The sequence below is a fragment of the Notolepis coatsorum genome (genome assembly GCF_963971535.1).
Source record: "Notolepis coatsorum genome assembly, chromosome: 9".
NCBI classification, from domain to species: Eukaryota; Metazoa; Chordata; class Actinopteri; order Aulopiformes; family Paralepididae; genus Notolepis; species Notolepis coatsorum.
The window spans coordinates 32,143,552-32,162,475 of NC_140173.1; the positions used below are offsets into that span (position 1 = coordinate 32,143,552).

General features: G+C 54.2%; 1 pseudogene across 1 annotated transcript in view; it reads right to left on the reverse strand.

The window, feature by feature from the left end:
* The window catches only part of LOC311234573 (transmembrane 9 superfamily member 2-like), a 98,844-nt pseudogene that overhangs the window by 24,961 nt on the left and 54,959 nt on the right, over window positions 1–18,924 (reverse strand). Inside the window, exons 9-10 of the transcript XR_014621076.1 lie at window positions 17,407–17,539; window positions 7,720–7,839 (exon numbers count right to left, since the gene is read on the reverse strand). The product of XR_014621076.1 is annotated as a transmembrane 9 superfamily member 2-like (transcript). The remainder of the gene's footprint in view (window positions 1–7,719; window positions 7,840–17,406; window positions 17,540–18,924) is intronic.

Below are 18,924 nucleotides of genomic sequence, written 5' to 3' on the forward strand. Positions count from 1 at the left end.
CCCCCTCCCCTCTTACACTTGTAGAGGCGTGCCCTCCCCTCCCCTCTTACACTTGTAGAGGCGTGCCCCCCCCTCCCCTCTTACACTTGTAGAAGCGCCCCCCCCCCCGCTCCCCTCTTACACTTGTAGAGGCGTGCCCCCCCCTCCCTCTTACACTTGTAGAGGCGTGCCCCCCCTCCCCTCTTACACTTGTAGAGGCGCCCCCCCCCCTCCCCTCTTACACTTGTAGAAGCGTGCCCCCCCTCCCCTCTTACACTTGTAGAGGCGTGCCCCCCCCTCCCCTCTTACACTTGTAGAGGCGTGCCCCCCCTCCCCTCTCACACTTGTAGAAGCGTGCCCCCCCCTCCCCTCTTACACTTGTAGAAGCGTGCCCCCCCCTCCCCTCTTACACTTGTAGAAGCGTGCCCCCCCCCCCTCTTACACTTGTAGAAGCGTGCCCCCCTCCCCTCTTACACATGTAGAGGCGCGCCCCCCCCCCCCCTCTTACACTTGTAGAAGCGTGCCCCCCCTCCCCTCTTACACTTGTAGAAGCGTGCCCCCCCCCCTCTTACACTTGTAGAAGCGTGCCCCCCCCCTCCCCTCTTACACTTGTAGAAGCGTGCCCCCCCCTCCCCTCTTACACTTGTAGAAGGCGCCCCCCCCCCCTCTTACACTTGTAGAAGCGTGCCCCCCCTCCCCTCTTACACTTGTAGAAGCGTGCCCCCCCTCCCCCTCTTACACTTGTAGAAGCGTGCCCCCCCTCCCCTCTTACACTTGTAGAAGCGTGCCCCCCCCCCCTCCCCTCTTACACTTGTAGAAGCGTGCCCCCCCCCCTCCCCTCTTACACTTGTAGAAGCGTGCCCCCCCCCCTCCCCTCTTACACTTGTAGAAGCGTGCCCCCCCCCCCTCTTACACTTGTAGAAGCGTGCCCCCCCCCCCTCTTACACTTGTAGAAGCGTGCCCCCCCCTCCCCTCTTACACTTGTAGAGGCGTGCCCCCCCCTCCCCTCTTACACTTGTAGAAGCGTGCCCCCCCCCCTCTTACACTTGTAGAAGCGTGCCCCCCCCCTCCCCTCTTACACTTGTAGAGGCGTGCCCCCCCTCCCCTCTTACACTTGTAGAGGCGTGCGCCCCCCCCCCCCTCTTACACTTGTAGAAGCGTGCCCCCCCTCCCCTCTTACACTTGTAGAAGCGTGCCCCCCCCCCCCTCTTACACTTGTAGAAGCGTGCCCCCCTCCCCTCTTACACTTGTAGAAGCGTGCCCCCCCCCCCTCTTACACTTGTAGAGGCGTGCCCCCCCTCCCCTCTTACACTTGTAGAGGCGTGCGCCCCCCCCCCCTCTTACACTTGTAGAAGCGTGCCCCCCCTCCCCTCTTACACTTGTAGAAGCGTGCCCCCCCCCCCCTCTTACACTTGTAGAAGCGTGCCCCCCCCCCCCCTCTTACACTTGTAGAAGCGTGCCCCCCCCCCTCTTACACTTGTAGAAGCGTGCCCCCCCTCCCCTCTTACACTTGTAGAAGCGTGCCCCCCCCCCCTCTTACACTTGTAGAAGCGTGCCCCCCCTCCCCTCTTAAACTTGTAGAAGCGTGCCCCCCCCCCTCTTACACTTGTAGAAGCGTGCCCCCCTCCCCTCTTACACTTGTAGAAGCGTGCCCCCCCCCCCCTCTTACACTTGTAGAAGCGTGCCCCCCCTCCCCCTCTTACACTTGTAGAGGCGCGCCCCCCCCCCTCCCCTCTTACACTTGTAGAAGCGTGCCCCCCCCCCCCCTCTTACACTTGTAGAAGCGTGCCCCCCCTCCCCTCTTACACTTGTAGAGGCGTGCCCCCCCTCCCCCTCTTACACTTGTAGAAGCGTGCCCCCCCTCCCTCTTACACTTGTAGAAGCGTGCCCCCCCCCTCCCCTCTTACACTTGTAGAGGCGTGCCCCCCCTCCCCTCTTACACTTGTAGAGGCGTGCCCCCCCTCCCCCTCTTACACTTGTAGAAGCGTGCCCCCCCTCCCTCTTACACTTGTAGAAGCGTGCCCCCCCCTCCCCTCTTACACTTGTAGAAGCGTGCCCCCCCTCCCCCTCTTACACTTGTAGAAGCGTGCCCCCCCTCCCTCTTACACTTGTAGAAGCGTGCCCCCCCCCTCCCCTCTTACACTTGTAGAGGCGTGCCCCCCCTCCCCTCTTACACTTGTAGAGGCGTGCCCCCCCCTCCCCTCTTATACTTGTAGAGGCGTGCCCCCCCCCTCTTACACTTGTAGAAGCGTGCCCCCCCTCCCCCTCTTACACTTGTAGAAGCGCCCCCCCCCCCCCCCCCCCCTCTTACACTTGTAGAAGCGTGCCCCCCCTCCCCTCTTACACTTGTAGAAGCGTGCCCCCCCCCCCTCTTACACTTGTAGAGGCGTGCCCCCCCTCCCCCTCTTACACTTGTAGAAGCGTGCCCCCCCTGCCCCTCTTACACTTGTAGAAGCGTGCCCCCCCTCCCCCTCTTACACTTGTAGAAGCGTGCCCCCCCTCCCCCTCTTACACTTGTAGAAGCGTGCCCCCCCTCCCCTCTTACACTTGTAGAAGCGTGCCACCCCTCCCCCTCTTACACTTGTAGAAGCGTGCCCCCCCTCCCCCTCTTACACTTGTAGAAGCGTGCCCCCCCTCCCCCTCTTACACTTGTAGAAGCGTGCCCCCCCTCCCCCTCTTACACTTGTAGAAGCGTGCCCCCCCTCCCCTCTTACACTTGTAGAAGCGTGCCCCCCCTCCCCCTCTTACACTTGTAGAAGCGTGCCCCCCCTCCCCCTCTTACACTTGTAGAAGCGTGCCCCCCCTCCCCCTCTTACACTTGTAGAGCGTGCCCCCCCTCCCCCTCTTACACTTGTAGAAGCGTGCCCCCCCCCTCCCCTCTTACACTTGTAGAAGCGCCCCCCCCCTCCCCTCTTACACTTGTAGAAGCGTGCCCCCCCTCCCCTCTTACACTTGTAGAAGCGTGCCCCCCCTCCCCTCTCACACTTGTAGAGGCGTGCCCCCCCTCCCCCTCTTACACTTGTAGAAGCGTGCCCCCCTCCCCTCTCACACTTGTAGAGGCGTGCCCCCCCCCTCCCCTCTTACACTTGTAGAGGCGTGCGCCCCCCCCTCCCCTCTTACACTTGTAGAAGCGCCCCCCCTCCCCTCTTACACTTGTAGAAGCGTGCCCCCCCTCCCCTCTTACACTTGTAGAAGCGTGCCCCCCCTCCCCTCTTACACTTGTAGAAGCGTGCCCCCCCTCCCCTCTTACACTTGTAGAAGCGTGTCCCCCCCTCCCCCTCTTACACTTGTAGAAGCGTGCCCCCCCTCCCCTCTTACACTTGTAGAAGCGTGTCCCCCCCTCCCCCTCTTACACTTGTAGAGGTGTGCGCCCCCTCCCCTCTTACACTTGTAGAAGCGTGCCCCCCCCCTCCCCTCTTACACTTGTAGAAGCGTGCCCCCCCCTCCCCTCTTACACTTGTAGAAGCGTGCCCCCCCTCCCCCTCTTACACTTGTAGAAGCGTGCCCCCCCCCCCCTCTTACACTTGTAGAAGCGTGCCCCCCCTCCCCCTCTCACACTTGTAGAAGCGTGCCCCCCCTCCCCTCTTACACTTGTAGAAGCGTGCCCCCCCTCCCCCTCTCACACTTGTAGAAGCGTGCCCCCCCTCCCCTCTTACACTTGTAGAGGCGTGCCCCCCCTCCCCTCTTACACTTGTAGAAGCGTGCCCCCCCCTTCCCTCTTACACTTGTAGAAGCGTGCCCCCCCTCCCCTCTCACACTTGTAGAAGCGTGCCCCCCCTCCCCTCTTACACTTGTAGAAGCGTGCCCCCCCCCCCCTCTTACACTTGTAGAAGCGTGCCCCCCCTCCCCTCTCACACTTGTAGAAGCGTGCCCCCCCTCCCCTCTTACACTTGTAGAGGCGTGCCCCCCCCTCCCCTCTTACACTTGTAGAAGCGTGCCCCCCCCCTCCCCTCTTACACTTGTAGAAGCGTGCCCCCCCTCCCCTCTCACACTTGTAGAGGCGTGCCCCCCCCCTCCCCTCTCACACTTGTAGAGGCGTGCCCCCCCTCCCCTCTTACACTTGTAGAGGCGTGCCCCCCCCTCCCCTCTTACACTTGTAGAAGCGTGCCCCCCCTCCCCTCTTACACTTGTAGAAGCGTGCCCCCCCTCCCCCTCTTACACTTGTAGAAGCGTGCCCCCCCTCCCCTCTTACACTTGTAGAAGCGTGCCCCCCCTCCCCCTCTTACACTTGTAGAGGCGTGCCCCCCCTCCCCTCTCACACTTGTAGAGGCGTGCGCCCCCCCCCCTCCCCTCTTACACTTGTAGAAGCGTGCCCCCCCTCCCCTCTTACACTTGTAGAAGCGTGCCCCCCCCCCTCCCCTCTTACACTTGTAGAGGCGTGCGCCCCCCCCCCTCCCCTCTTACACTTGTAGAAGCGTGCCCCCCCCTCCCCTCTTACACTTGTAGAAGCGTGCCCCCCCTCCCCTCTTACACTTGTAGAAGCGTGCCCCCCCTCCCCCTCTTACACTTGTAGAAGCGTGCCCCCCCCTCCCCTCTTACACTTGTAGAAGCGTGCCCCCCCCTCCCCCTCTTACACTTGTAGAAGCGTGCCCCCCTCCCCTCTTACACTTGTAGAGGCGTGCCCCCCCTCCCCCTCTTACACTTGTAGAGGCGTGCCCCCCCTCCCCTCTTACACTTGTAGAAGCGTGCCCCCCCCTCCCCTCTTACACTTGTAGAAGCGTGCCCCCCCCTCCCCCTCTTACACTTGTAGAAGCGCCCCCCCCTCCCCTCTTACACTTGTAGAGGCGTGCCCCCCCCTCCCCCTCTTACACTTGTAGAGGCGTGCCCCCCCTCCCCTCTTACACTTGTAGAAGCGTGCCCCCCCCTCCCCTCTTACACTTGTAGAGGCGTGCCCCCCCCTCCCCTCTTACACTTGTAGAGGCGTGTCCCCCCCCTCCCCTCTTACACTTGTAGAAGCGTGCCCCCCCCTCCCCTCTTACACTTGTAGAGGCGTGTCCCCCCCTCCCCTCTTACACTTGTAGAAGCGTGCCCCCCCCTCCCCTCTTACACTTGTAGAGGCGTGCCCCCCTCCCCCTCTTACACTTGTAGAAGCGTGCCCCCCCTCCCCCCTCTTACACTTGTAGAGGCGCCCCCCCCTCCCCCTCTTACACTTGTAGAGGCGTGTCCCCCCCTCCCCCTCTTACACTTGTAGAAGCGTGCCCCCCCTCCCCTCTTACACTTGTAGAAGCGTGCCCCCCCCTCCCCTCTTACACTTGTAGAGGCGTGTCCCCCCCTCCCCCTCTTACACTTGTAGAGGCGTGCCCCCCCCCTCTTACACTTGTAGAGGCGTGCCCCCCCTCCCCTCTTACACTTGTAGAAGCGTGCCCCCCCTCCCCTCTTACACTTGTAGAAGCGTGCCCCCCCTCCCCTCTTACACTTGTAGAAGCGTGCCCCCCCTCCCCTCTTACACTTGTAGAAGCGTGCCCCCCCTCCCCCTCTTACACTTGTAGAAGCGTGCCCCCTCCCCCTCTTACACTTGTAGAAGCGTGCCCCCCCTCCCCTCTCACACTTGTAGAAGCGTGCCCCCTCCCCCTCTTACACTTGTAGAGGCGCATGGCCCCCCCCCCCCCCCTCTTACACTTGTAGAAGCCCCCCCCCTCCCCCCCTCTTACACTTGTGGAAGCGCCCCTCCCCTTACACTTGTAGAAGCCCCCCCCCTCTCTTACACTTGTAGAAGCCCCCCCCCCCTCTTACACTTGTAGAGGCCCCCCCCCTCCCCCTCTTACACTTGTGGAGGTGCCCCCCCCCCTCTTGCACTTGTAGAGGCCCCCCCCTCTCTTGCACTTGTAGAGGCCCCCCCCTCTCTTACACTTGTAGAGGCGCGCCCCCCCCCTCTTATACTTGTGGAGGCCCCCCCCCCTCTTGCACTTGTAGAGGCCCCCCCCCTCCCCCTCTTACACTTGTAGAGCCCCCCCCCTCCCCCTCTTACACTTGTAGAGGCCCCCCCCCTCCCCCTCTTACACTTGTAGAGCCCCCCCCCCTCCCCTCTTACACTTGTAGAGGCCCCCCCCCTCCCCCTCTCTTACACTTGTAGAAGCCCCCCCCCCCTCTTACACTTGTAGAGGCCCCCCCCCTCCCCCTCTTACACTTGTAGAGGCCCCCCCCCCTCCCCCTCTTACACTTGTAGAGGCCCCCCCCCTCCCCCTCTTACACTTGTAGAGGCCCCCCCCCTCCCCCTCTCTTACACTTGTAGAAGCCCCCCCCCCCTCTTACACTTGTAGAGGCCCCCCCCCTCCCCCTCTTACACTTGTGGAGGTGCCCCCCCCCCCTCTTGCACTTGTAGAGGCCCCCCCCTCTCTTGCACTTGTAGAGGCCCCCCCCTCTCTTACACTTGTAGAGGCGCGCCCCCCCCCCCCTCTTATACTTGTGGAGGCCCCCCCCCTCTTGCACTTGTAGAGGCCCCCCCCCCTCCCCCTCTTACACTTGTAGAGGCCCCCCCCCTCCCCCTCTTACACTTGTAGAGGCCCCCCCCCCTCCCCCTCTTACACTTGTAGAGCCCCCCCCCTCCCCCTCTTACACTTGTAGAGGCCCCCCCCCTCCCCCTCTTACACTTGTAGAGCCCCCCCCCCTCCCCCTCTTACACTTGTAGAGCCCCCCCCCTCCCCCTCTTACACTTGTAGAGGCCCCCCCCCCTCCCCCTCTTACACTTGTAGAGCCCCCCCCTCCCCCTCTTACACTTGTAGAGCCCCCCCTCCCCCTCTTACACTTGTAGAGGCGCGCCCCCCCCCCCCTCTTATACTTGTGGAGGCCCCCCCCCCCTCTTGCACTTGTAGAGGCCCCCCCCCCCCTCCCCCTCTTACACTTGTAGAGGCCCCCCCCCCTCCCCCTCTTACACTTGTAGAGGCCCCCCCCCCCCTCCCCCTCTTACACTTGTAGAGGCCCCCCCCCTCCCCCTCTTACACTTGTAGAGCCCCCCCCCTCCCCCTCTTACACTTGTAGAAGCCCCCCCCCTCCCCCCTCTTACACTTGTAGAGGCCCCCCCCCCCCCCCCCTCTTACACTTGTGGAGGCCCCCCCCCCCCCTCTTACACTTGTAGAGGCCCCCCCCCCCCCCCCTCTTACACTTGTGGAGGCCCCCCCCCCCCCTCTTACACTTGTAGAGGCCCCCCCCCCCCCCCCCTCTTACACTTGTGGAGGCCCCCCCCCCCCCTCTTACACTTGTAGAGGCCCCCCCCCTCCCCCTCTTACACTTGTAGAGGCCCCCCCCCTCCCCCTCTTACACTTGTAGAGGCCCCCCCCCTCCCCCTCTTACACTTGTAGAGGCCCCCCCCCCCTCCCCCTCTTACACTTGTAGAGGCCCCCCCCCCTCCCCCTCTTACACTTGTAGAGGCCCCCCCCTCCCCCTCTTACACTTGTAGAGCCCCCCCCCTCCCCCTCTTACACTTGTAGAAGCCCCCCCCCTCCCCCCTCTTACACTTGTAGAGGCCCCCCCCCCCCCCCCCTCTTACACTTGTGGAGGCCCCCCCCCCCCCTCTTACACTTGTAGAGGCCCCCCCCCCCCCCCCCTCTTACACTTGTGGAGGCCCCCCCCCCCCCTCTTACACTTGTAGAGGCCCCCCCCCCCCCCCCTCTTACACTTGTGGAGGCCCCCCCCCCCCCTCTTACACTTGTAGAGGCCCCCCCCCCTCCCCCTCTTACACTTGTAGAGGCCCCCCCCCTCCCCCTCTTACACTTGTAGAGGCCCCCCCCCTCCCCCTCTTACACTTGTAGAGGCGCGCGGCCACGTATCCAGCGGGGGTCCCCAGCAGCACCCACAGCACGACGGCGCAGGTCATCAGGGCCCCGCGGTTAGCAGGCGACAGGAATCCCAGGCAGGCGAAGACTGCACACACACACAGGGAGACACGGAACCTTTCATCATCATAATCATAATGTGTACGTACGTTACTAATATAATGGTTATTATTAGGGATGTCTCATATTATCGGCCGATATCGGCATTAAAATGTCATATCGGAAAATATCGGTATCGGTTTCAATTTTTCTTTTTTTTTTTTACATTTCTATAACCTTTATTTACCCAGGCAAGCAAGTAAGAACAAATTCTGATTTTATTTATCATCAAAAGTATGCATAATGTTGTGTTAATTCCACAACAAGAGATATGTAAGAGATAATGTATAGCTACGAGGTCATTGTTGCAATACAGTTGACCGACACAGAGTTTAGAATACCGAGGCGCCTCGCCGAGGTGTTCTAAACGTAGTGAAGGTCAATTATTTTGCGACAATGACCGAGTATAGCTATACATTATCCCGCTTATTACATGGCTAACTTACTAACAATATACCTAATTCATTTTACACCATCGACAAGACGAGATCAAATGCAGACACAGTTGTTCTGTGGCTCCGTCCGCTGTCAGCCCAAATAAAGTTATTATTATCGCCGGCAGGTGTGTGGACTGATTGCACTGCTGCAGTGTGTCAGTGGGCTTGATTGCGCACAGCGGTCATTATTGTTCGGCAGAGGTCCGTTATCGAGTAATAACGGACCTCTGACGAGCGCTATTGACCAATCACAATCAAGCATTTCGGCGAATGTTAAAACGCCATGTAATAAGTAATGTTAATTACCTGAAATTATTCAGTTTTTGGGGGGGGGAAACCCTGCATATATCGGTATCAGTTGATATCGGTATCGGAAATTAAGAGTTGGACAATATCGGTATAGGTAAAAAAGCCAATATCGAGCATCCCTAGTTATTATTATTGATTATAACATGTTAAGATTAGATTGTACTTTATTGTCATTATATTTGCATACAACACGATTTGGGACTCAAACTTAAGATGCAGTAGTGGAATATAAAATCACACAAGTAATAAAAGAGAAACATAAAATACTATACAATAAAACAAGGTTACAATACTGTAAAATATACAAAATAACAACAATATACAAAATAAGTAACTATAACTAATAATAATAATAATAATAATAATAATAATAATAATTATTATTATTAATAATAATAATAATAATAATAATAATAATAATAATAATAATAATAATAATAATAATAATAATAATAATAATAATAATGTATTGTGCTGTATAATGACAATACATTTTAATCAAATCTCATTTTGAAATCGCTACGCTGCCTATGGACACGACAGTGGAAGCCAGCTTCGGAGGTGATTGCATTGCACCATGGTGATCCACTCAACAGGTAGCGATTTCAAAATGAGATTTGATTAAAATGTATTGTCAATATACAGCACAATACATACATATACACCATCCAACCAGAGTGGATAAATTAATTAAACGTAAAAAAATTCATGATGTATTTTTGTAAGTTTGGATCTCGAGCTGAAAACGTTTGGGAACCCCTGGTCTAATGTATGAAAGACCTGACAAATAAACATCTGAATCTGAAGTGATTTCAACTGATCGAGAACGACAGATGCATGTATTCAAATGCTGAAAAACAGGGAACAAAATGTACTTTTTGGCTTCAGATTTAAAAGACTAACAGTCAGCGGCCAAAAATTATAAATTGGTATATCTCCATGTGTTATTATATGTATTATGTGTTATGTCTCCACTCCAAAGCTATGTTAGCGCTTGTGCTAGCACAGGAGATAACATTATGAAAAAATTAGGGCTGTCAGTTTATCGCGTTTGTTACGAAGGGTCAGATTAAACCGAATATATATATTTATTACTTGAGATATATTGTATAGTATTTGTATATCGTCTGATATCCCTTGTATATTCTTTGTACATATACACGGAATATCCCTTTACCTAGTACAGACCATAATATTTCGTTCTCCTATTGGATAGCGATCCCCTAGGCGCCACTGCCATACCCCCAATGTCTAGTTCAAAGTCACCGCCAAGGCTTGCCTGGACATGACCGGCTCTGCGCAAGAATACGAGACAGAAATAAGGCTGGTACTAGATTGTTCACCTAACGTATAAATATGGCGCAGGTGAATACAGCAGTATGTTAACCAATAAGTTGAAGCCTCACACCACGATACAACGTGCTGTGAAGTGGGCCCGTTTTGCCCCGAAATAGAGCCTTGAGACCGCGTGCGAATTGATAGCTGAAGTGTCAGAGTTTAACGCTGTATCGTCGAGTTCGACCTATTCTATTATTTAAGTAATAGTCTATTATGTATAGTGTATCGTGCGGCTACCGTTCTACAGTGACCAGCATTACCAACGCTTCCTCGTACCGAGCTAGTGTGCTTATCCAGGCTGGGCGGCTTAACCTGGTGCCGTCATCCGAGGAGCCCTAGACGAGAACCGTGTGGATATGTACACTGGATAACCTACACCGGCGACTACAGAGCCCTTTTCGGCTGGATTATTGCTTTGGTCCTGTGGCTGTTGGAGCGGAGGAGAATCGTCTACACCCACTACGGTGTGGGATTTACCCGTGAGGAACATCACTCGAGCCCGTCTCTAGGAGAGGCTGGCTGGCTTTCACCTATGCTGCACGCATACTTGGATTACAGCTGCTGCTTTCGTCTGCCGATCAAGGGAGTAATGTACCGTCTCCCGTAGCTGGAGCTTATTGATTCCCCGTTGATCCAGACTTTGCATTCGAACATTCTTCTCCCCTGCTGGCTTACAACCGGTGGGAACCCCCTTGGTGTCTCCAGCGGACCTACTAGTGTACCATAGATATAATTCCTACGATACAGGTGGTATTCATTATCTCCTGCGTAATATTCTAATGGACTTACGCTCTTGACCTATTCATGCACATTCTTCGCCTTACAAGCGCGACTCTAATTCTCAAGTAATGTAAGATAATCTTCGTGCTGCTAATAAATATTATTCTAACCTATATTTGTTGTGGAACCGTGTCATTGTGGAAGTGTTCATCTCATATACCTGTGTACTGTATGGCCAGTAGTAATGTACATAAGACAGTAGTGGTTTAATGATACCATACTTATTCAATACAGTCAGGGAATTGTACCCCTCAGTTACAATTGGTCCTTCGAGCCGGAGGGTAATTAGCGTAATATTAATATAATATTAATATTAACATGGCCAATGATGAACACTCCACAAACGGTTCTCCTAAGCTAGATCGCCCGACGCGCAGACGACAGCCACCTTCTTACCTAGAGGACTACGCTGTCAGTCTACTACCTAGCTTTATACAGACGTTAAAAGCGGAAAAAGCGGATAGTAAAAGTATGTCAAACCCTACCGACCAGGCGACCCCGCCAGTAGAGACCCTAGTGGGTTCTAACGTAACTGACCAAGCTCACGGGGGGGACCAGGAGGGACCTGACATGACTTTACCCCCCGCCGACGCCAACGAGGTAGTCCCCGGAGAGCTCCAGGATAAAGAAAGCCCTCCAGGGACGGAACCCGACCCACTACCAGAAGAGACGCACACCCAGGAGATGGACCTCCTCGGAGCGCGACAGGAGAACGGATCTCCAACGAGCACTGCCAGAAGCCGATGACCTCCGCCTGTGTCTTCCCCCAGCAAAGCGGACAAGATGCTGGCGCAGGCACTCATCGCCACCCTGGCAGCCTCCACCGAGCGCGAACGAGCTGCAGACCAACGAGAGCGCCTTCACGCGCAACTCCAAGCGCAAGCCCTCAGTGAACGCGAACATTCTGCAACCGAGCGAGAGCGCTTCCAGGCGCAACAAAGGAGTGAAGACGACCGCATAAGACTGGAGACCAGACGCCTTCAGACGGAAGAGAACATTGAGAGAAGCCGCGCCGATGCGCAGCACGCCGCCGCCAATGCACAGCGCGACGCCGCAAATGCACAGCTCCACGCCGCCCATGCCAGCGCCAATGCACAGCGCGACGCCGCCAATGCCCAGCGCGAAGCAGTGCGCGACGCCTCCCATGCCCAGCGCGAGGCAGAGCGCGACCGGCTGCAGGCGCAGACGATGGACAAATTGATTGCCATGGCGACACCCCCTCTCTCCGCACGGAGCTCCCGGAGATCATCACGACAAGGGTCTAGGACACATTCCCCTACCCGACCAAGCGACCCGGGACCCCGCCAACAGGAGGATCCTGTCCACGTCTCCGAACCCCCTCCCCGGCCGGTCCATACGAGACCCAGCAACCGGGAAAAACCGGACCACGCCGAGAGACTGAACAGAAGACTCCAGGACCTAGCAGAGGAAGAGGAAGAGGAGGAGGAGGAATGTCAAGCCGACCAGCAACAACGTACTCTGGACCAGGAGGCCCAGTACAGCCCCGACCAGCAGCAACGTACTCTGGACCAGGAGGCCCAGTACAGCCCATACGTCAGCCCCGAGGCCCTGCGTTACAAACCCCCGACTCAACTCACGGGTGAGTTTGACGCACCGCCAGCCCCGAGGAACAGCACCTGGGTACCCGAGCTTCGGTACCCACCAAGTACCAGCCCACGACGACACGTACGGGGAGACTCGCCCAGGAGGCCTCTCCCCCAACGCTCACCGATGTGCCAGCCATCCATGGCATCGTACCTTGGCACACCGACGTTCCCGGACTTCACACACGAGAACAGAGCACAGTACACAGAGCTACGAATGTGCTTAGAGACAATGATGTCCGATGTCCCCGATGAGACGTACAAGTATGTTATCCTACTCAAGCACCTGAAGGTGCCCAGAGCGCACAATATAGCGCTGGCATATTCCAACTCTACTACCCCATACACCGCGGCTCTAGTAGCCCTCGACCAACGTTATGGACGCATATGGGACTACGTGATACAAGAGATGAGAGACATCGACCGTCTCCCCCCAGCCAGAGACAACAGAGCACTAGATGACCTCTCTATCAAGGTACAGTCCCTGGTAGGGATGCTGGGGTCCCAAAAGGAAAAAGGGATATACGAACTGTACGCTAACTCTAATGTAGAGAGGATATTAGAGAAGCTCCCTCCCGCCCGACAAGAGCGTTTTCGGCGGCAGAGAGACCACCGTGACCCCAACGGCCCAGAGGCATCCCTCCTAGACCTGTCTGAGTTCCTCGCCAGGGAGGTCAGCAGCTTACGACTGGACACGTTCGTATGGAGTGGACCAAGCCCAAGACTAGGACCTCGGGGATCAAACGATAACCGCTGGTCGGTGACCGTTATGCACCAAGCCGAATCAGTACCGCAGCACAAGAACCACAACACCCCCTCGACGAAAGAGGAGTGGAAGATTGAATGCCAGTACTGTGAAGGGGAACATCGGCTGTATCAATGCGACACTTTCGGGAAGCTGACCACGGACGAGGTGAGTCAGTGGATCAAGGACCACCGCCGCTGCTTCCGCTGCGCGCGCAGCCATATGGCAGCTGAGTGCCGCTTGAAGAAGAAGTGTAGCAGGTGCGGCGGCGCCCACTTGGAGGTCCTGCATGACATCAACAGGCGTCCGCCAGGACAACAAAGTGGGCCCGTCACGGTAATGTACCAGGCCGAGGCGGTGGCACCAGTACCAAAGATCCACCAGACCACTCCCTGGTGTCCCGACTGCTACAGCAGACACTGGGAGTCACGGTGCTACTCGGACGACCGCGAGTCGGCACCACCCCAGACGATCCAAAGCAACCGACCAACAGGAGTGCTCCACATTGACCAGCATAGCGGGACCCCCCGAGTGCTCATCAAAGTGGTCAGAGTGCTCCTGAGCTACGAGGACAAGGTCCTGGACACTTACGCCGTCCTGGACGATGGGTCTGAAAAGACTCTCCTCCTCGCTTCCGCCGCAGCCCAGTTGGGCCTGCGGGGTGCCAAAGGTACCATGACCATACGCACCATCAGAAGGGACCAGAAGACCATAAAAGGTGAAAAGGTCTCCTTCAAGATAGCAGCGGTGGACCAGCCCGAGAAGCAGTATAGTATTACCAACGTCTTCACCAGCCACGACATAGGCCTATCACAGTACACCTACCCCATCCCACAGCTGATGGCGAAGTATGTGCACCTACGTCAACTACCTATACCGCTTATCGACGGCGCCACACCGACCCTGCTCATCGGCTCCGACCACGCGGACCTCATTCTCCCAATTGAGGCGGCCCACATCGGACCCAAAGGATGCCCAGTCGCGGTTCAGACCCGACTGGGGTGGACGCTCCAGGGCCCCCTCTACGGACTTGACAGTCAACCCACGTCTACACGCTGCCTACACACAAAGGCCACTCCCTCGTACAGCCCGTTGAGAGGCTATTGACATTAAGCGAGAGGCCTGTGAGAGAACCGGGGGCACAAGAGGGAGTTCGGAACTCCACCCCCCTCAGCTGCGCTCCAGACGTAGCTGACCTCGAACCCAGCACCCCAAGCGACTCCTTGATGGGGCGGCCGGAACCGGCCCCTCCTCAGACGGGGTACAGAGCAAACAAGAGAAACAGACGGAGGAGGTGGAGGCGCAGCCAAGCACAGATCAAAGCAGTCTCAGGCCCGCTTCCTCCTAACCCCCCTACCATCCCTTCCAGCCCGTCAGAAGCGGGTCAAGGACGGGGACAACTTAAAAGTGGACACAGTCGTCGTGATCATAGACCAGTCACTACCCCGAGCTGCGTGGCCGGCCGGCCGCGTGGGCAAAGTGATCACTGGTGCCGACGGAAAGGTCAGAGCGGCAGAAGTGCTCGTCCAGGGGCGGACATACACCCGACCCGTGGCGAGGCTGATAGAGTTGCCAAGGCTCCCCGACTCTCTTGATGACGACCATGACCCCCTGACTTTGTGAACTGCCCTACCCTCACAACGGACATTGAGTAGTGGACAGTGCGGTTAATCTGTCTCTGCTTATCTAATTAGGTGCGGACTAATTAGGAGGCGGCTGTTACGAAGGGTCAGATTAAACCGAATATATATATTTATTACTTGAGATATATTGTATAGTATTTGTATATCGTCTGATATCCCTTGTATATTCTTTGTACATATACACGGAATATCCCTTTACCTAGTACAGACCATAATATTTCGTTCTCCTATTGGATAGTGATCCCCTAGGCGCCACTGCCATACCCCCAATGTCTAGTTCAAAGTCACCGCCAAGGCTTGCCTGGACATGACCGGCTCTGCGCAAGAATACGAGACAGAAATAAGGCTGGTACTAGATTGTTCACCTAACGTATAAATACGGCGCAGGTGAATACAGCAGTATGTTAACCAATAAGTTGAAGCCTCACACCACGATACAACGTGCTGTGAAGTGGGCCCGTTTTGCCCCGAAATAGAGCCTTGAGACCGCGTGCGAATTGATAGCTGAAGTGTCAGAGTTTAACGCTGTATCGTCGAGTTCGACCTATTCTATTATTTAAGTAATAATCTATTATGTATAGTGTATCGTGCGGCTACCGTTCTACAGTGACCAGCATTACCAACGCTTCCTCGTACCGAGCTAGTGTGCTTATCCAGGCTGGGCGGCTTAACCTGGTGCCGTCATCCGAGGAGCCCTAGACGAGAACCGTGTGGATATGTACACTGGATAACCTACACCGGCGACTACAGAGCCCTTTTCGGCTGGATTATTGCTTTGGTCCTGTGGCTGTTGGAGCGGAGGAGAATCGTCTACACCCACTACGGTGTGGGATTTACCCGTGAGGAACATCACTCGAGCCCGTCTCTAGGAGAGGCTGGCTGGCTTTCACCTATGCTGCACGCATACTTGGATTACAGCTGCTGCTTTCGTCTGCCGATCAAGGGAGTAATGTACCGTCTCCCGTAGCTGGAGCTTATTGATTCCCCGTTGATCCAGACTTTGCATTCGAACATTCTTCTCCCCTGCTGGCTTACAACCGGTGGGAACCCCCTTGGTGTCTCCAGCGGACCTACTAGTGTACCATAGATATAATTCCTACGATACAGGTGGTATTCATTATCTCCTGCGTAATATTCTAATGGACTTACGCTCTTGACCTATTCATGCACATTCTTCGCCTTACAAGCGCGACTCTAATTCTCAAGTAATGTAAGATAATCTTCGTGCTGCTAATAAATATTATTCTAACCTATATTTGTTGTGGAACCGTGTCATTGTGGAAGTGTTCATCTCATATACCTGTGTACTGTATGGCCAGTAGTAATGTACATAAGACAGTAGTGGTTTAATGATACCATACTTATTCAATACAGTCAGGGAATTGTACCCCTCAGTTACAGCGTTAATTAGATTAATTAATTACACAGCAAATTATCGCGTTATGAAAATTAACTCAGAATTAATTACATTTTTTTTTTATATAATTTCTTTTTTTATCTCATTCATTCCATAAGAATGTAGAATACACATTTACAGACTTTTTTTTTTAATATGGTCCATTTGCATGTTCTTGGTATCTGATTCTAGGGACATCTATGAATCTCAGGGAATGTATTCCCAGTGTCAGAAATACTGTGGGCTAGATCCACAAAGAATGGATTGCACGGTGCAAGTTGCACCCTTACTTACAATTCATTATGAATTGAAAATGGGGGACCCTGATGTAAACAAGACGAAAGTCTTTTTCTGGTCTGCATCCGCTTAACAATTGTGTGTATTGAGCCGTACTGTATTGTACCCATTCTGAAATCTGTTAATAACATTTTCATTCAATCAATCAATCTGCGCAGTGATTGATTGAATGAAAATTTTATTTTTAGTAAATTGTAATGAACCAAATGAGAATATCAATAATTTTTTTTTAATCTTTGACTGTGAATAACACCATGCTCAAATTGACCAGACCTGAAAAATCTAAGCAAATTAATAGATGGAAGATGATTAAACAGAAGGTTTTATAGATACAGTACTGAATTCTGCCATCCGGACACATGCAATTTGAAATATGATTATAGAATATAGAATATCAGGCATAAAATGGTTATGCGATTAAAATGCGATTAATTAGATTAATTCATTACAAATCCTGTAATTAATTAGATGAATTTTTTTAATCGCCTGGCAGCACTAGAAAAAATATGATGATATATAATATATATATATATAGAGAGAGAGGCGGACACAGAGACAGAGGTAGAGAGATAATAATATATTAATATAACATAATAAGAATATGTATGTATGCATGTTATTAATATGATCATAACAATAGTTCAGTATTAATACATGAACAACAGTATTATTTTGTTGCTGCTATTATTTTTCATGCCAATAAAGCTCAATGTTTGCTGTCCTGTTTTGCACTTTATTTATTATTATTATTCTTATTTGTGAAAAAAGTTTATGCACTGTACTGTTGTATAACGCTCCATTGTTTACATAAATGGTGAATAAAGTAATCTGATCTGAATCTGAATAATTCGTTTCAATATAAATTAATTAGTTTCAATATACATTTAATTTGTTTCAATATAATTCAACGCATTTCAAGGATTTTCTCTAAATAAGCAACATTATTGGAGTCTTACTGCCCCGAGATGAAACGACTTGTTAACGTAGATATAACAGATACAACGTACAGAGAGTGACGAAGGTCATGATGAAGATCTGAGTCCCCGATCCGAGGAAGACGGACAGCAGCATCCCCTTCCTGGGGGGCCGGAACACGTCTCCGTGGACCAGCTTCCAGCCAAACTCCTCCTGGGCGTCCTCCTGCAGACACGGAGAGACCAGAGCAGAGGAGAGGGTTAACGAGGAGAGGACGAGACGAGACCAGCACAGAGAGGGTTAACGAGGAGAGAGAGGACGAGACAAGACAAGACCAGCACAGAGAGGGTTAACAAGGAGAGAGAGGACGAGACGAGACAAGACAAGACCAGCACAGAGAGGGTTAACGAGGAGAGGACGAGACGAGACAAGACAAGACCAGCACAGAGAGGGTTAACGAGGAGAGAGAGGACGAGACGAGACAAGACAAGACCAGCACAGAGAGGGTTAACGAGGAGAGAGGACGAGACGAGACAAGACAAGACCAGCACAGAGAGGGTTAACGGAGAGAGGACGAGACAAGACAAGACGAGACCAGCACGGAGAGGGTTAACGGAGAGAGGACGAGACAAGACAAGACGAGACCAGCACAGAGAGGGTTAACGAGGAGAGAGGACGAGACGAGACAAGACCAGCACAGAGGGTTAACGAGGAGAGAGAGGACGAGACGAGACGAGACAAGACCAGCACAGAGAGGGTTAACAAGGAGAGAGGACGAGACGAGACGAGACAAGACCAGAAGGGAGAGGGTTAACGAGGAGAGAGGACGAGACAAGACAAGACCAGCACAGAGAGGGTTAACGAGGAGAGAGAGGACGAGACGAGACAAGACCAGCACAGAGAGGGTTAACAAGGAGAGAGAGGACGAGACGAGACGAGACAAGACCAGCACAGAGAGGGTTAACGAGGAGAGAGAGGACGAGACGAGACAAGACCAGCACAGAGAGGGTTAACGAGGAGAGAGAGGACGAGACGAGACAAGACAAGACCAGCACAGAGAGGGTTAACAAGGAGAGAGGATGAGACGAGACAAGACAAGACAAGACAAGACCAGCAGGGAGAGGGTTAACGAGGAGAGAGGATGAGACAAGACGAGACCAGCACGGAGAGGGTTAACGAGGAGAGAGAGGATGAGACAAGACAAGACGAGACCAGCACGGAGAGGGTTAACGGAGAGAGGACGAGACAAGACAAGACGAGACCAGCACGGAGAGGGTTAACGGAGAGAGGACGAGACAAGACAAGACGAGACCAGCACAGAGAGGGTTAACGGAGAGAGGACGAGACAAGACAAGACGAGACCAGCACAGAGAGGGTTAACGGAGAGAGGACGAGACAAGACAAGACGAGACCAGCACGGAGAGGGTTAACGGAGAGAGGACGAGACAAGACAAGACGAGACCAGCACGGAGAGGGTTAACAAGGAGAGAGGACGAGACGAGACAAGACCAGCACAGAGAGGGTTAACGAGGAGAGAGAGGACGAGACGAGACAAGACCAGCACAGAGAGGGTTAACAAGGAGAGAGGACGAGACGAGACGAGACAAGAC